This window comes from Triticum dicoccoides, chromosome 2A (genome assembly GCF_002162155.2).
Source record: "Triticum dicoccoides isolate Atlit2015 ecotype Zavitan chromosome 2A, WEW_v2.0, whole genome shotgun sequence".
NCBI lineage: Eukaryota > Viridiplantae > Streptophyta > Magnoliopsida > Poales > Poaceae > Triticum > Triticum dicoccoides.
This window is the reverse complement of record NC_041382.1, coordinates 724,843,335-724,845,577: the sequence shown is the minus strand read 5'-3', so window position 1 is coordinate 724,845,577 and position 2,243 is coordinate 724,843,335. Positions and strand designations below refer to the sequence as shown.

At 54.9% G+C, this 2,243-nt stretch overlaps 1 pseudogene; it reads left to right on the top strand.

The window, feature by feature from the left end:
• Positions 1 to 815: 815 nt before the first annotated feature.
• Positions 816 to 2,243, top strand: part of LOC119358216 — an 8,671-nt pseudogene continuing 7,243 nt past the window's right edge.

The window sequence follows — 2,243 nt, the reverse complement described above, 5'->3', positions numbered from 1 at the left end:
GCACCCGTGTAATCCGAAAATTATTAAGTCGGTGTGCAGCGCCTGAGAGCTAGGCGCCACACTATATAGTGTAGCGCCTAGCTTCTAAGCGTTGCACTAGTGGTCGCTTCATTTTATAGTGCAATCACTAATGCAGCGCCTAGCTCTTAGGCTCTACACAATGACTTAGCAATTTTTAGGCAGTCTGGGATGCAACGCTAGCCAGACGTGTAGCGCCTATCTGTGAGGCGTTGCACAGTGTAGTGTGGCGCCTTTGTGTCGGGCGTCACACAAAAAGGTTAGCCGCATGAAATAGTTTTACGAGCAGTTCATTCTGTGATTTGATTTCGTCCACAGGTCAAATGTGTCAAATTTGCCTCCTAGCTGCGCCACTGCCGACAATGAACCTTCGTGGCAGCATTGAAGATGCATCTTGTTCCTTGGAGTACTTTTTTTTTGTAACCTTGGAGTACATCTTGTTCTTTGACAAGTTCAAACCTCTACCATGGTTGTAGCATGTATTTTAAACACTAATTCTGACATTGTAATGCCCGTTTTATTCCGGATTAAGATTAGTGTTTATATTCCCCGCAAAAAAAAGATTAGTGTTTATATACTTAATTAAACCACAAAGCGGCAATGACGCCAGCACATATGTACGAGAGCACATATTATCACTCTCATCTTGCAACCTCAGAATGGTTGGGGATCTCGCAAGGAATGATTGCTTGTCAGTTTGCGGACATCACTTTCCGGCGCCAGCCTACAAAAGCCCGGTGGCGGTTGCGCTAGAGCCGGTGACCTATCTTTGCCGTCAATCATACTCGTACGCCGTAATGGAAGTAACCAGAGACCATCTCGGTCTTACTCTTCCCCTGTTCCTCTTCCTGCTCCTGTCTCCTGGAGCCTCGGTAACCGGCGTATCCGATCTGCTCAACGAGGGCAGCAACATCACCGACGGCAACACGCTGGTCTCAGCCGATGGGTCGTTCATCCTGGGCTTCTTCTCTCCCGGGGTGTCCACCAACAGATACCTCGGGATATGGTTCTCCGTGTCCAACACCACCGTCTGCTGGGTGGCGAACCGTGAAAGGCCCCTGAACAGCACGGCGGGGGTTCTGGTGTTCAGCGACACCGGAAACCTTCTCCTGCTTGATGGCTCAGGCCAGACCGTATGGACATCCAACTCCACCACGAGGGCAGCTCCTAGGGTTGCGCAGCTTCTTGAATCCGGCAACCTGGTCATCCGTGAACAAGCCGGCCACACCACCGTGTGGCAATCGTTCGATTATCTGTCCGACACGCTGCTTCCTGGTATGAAGATGGGCAAGAACCGATGGACAGGGTCCGAGTGGTACCTCTCGTCGTGGCGTTCAGCCGACGACCCGTCTCCGGCCTATCGGTTCGTCACGGAGGTGAACGGGCTTCCGGACAACACCCTCTGGGACGGGAGCACCAAAGTCTACCGCACAGGGCCCTGGAACGGACTGCGGTTCAGCGGCACCACGGAGGACGCGAGCTACACCAGCATGTTCAAGTTCGTCGTGACCATCAACGACGGGGAGGTAACCTTCGGGTACACGGCGACACCCGGCACGCCCCCTTCCCGCATCGTGGCGACGTCCACCGGCTTTGTCAAGCGGCTGGTATGGGAGGCGAGCGCGCAACGATGGGAGACCTTCTTGAAGGGGCCGAGGGACGTCTGCGACGCCTACGCCATGTGCGGGCCGTTCGGCCTCTGCAACGCCAACGCTCCTTCGACGTCCTTCTGCAGCTGTCCCAGGGGCTTCACCCCGGCGTCCCCCGCGGAGTGGGACCTGAGGGAGAACTCGGGTGGATGCCGGCGAAGTGCCGCGCTAGACTGCGCCCAAGGGAACGAGGGCGCCAGCACCAGCAGCACGGACGGGTTCATGGTGCTCCAGGGCGTGAAGCTCCCCGACACGTTCAACGCATCGGTGGATGCGAGCACCACGGTGGAGGAGTGCAGGGCCAGGTGCTTCGCCAACTGCTCCTGCGTGGCCTATGCCCCTGCTGATATCAAGGTAGGTGCTGTCGCTGGGTGCATCATCTGGACAGGAAACATCACCGACCTACGCTACGTGGATGGAGGGCAGGCTTTGTACATGAGGCTGCCAAAGTCTGAACTAGGTGCGTACAACCTCCTCCTCTCGCTATTTTCACCGAAAACAACAATTTCAATTATAGTGGGTGGTTAAATAATTTTGCTTCACATAAGTGAAATATCAGTGGTCGGTCACCGACTC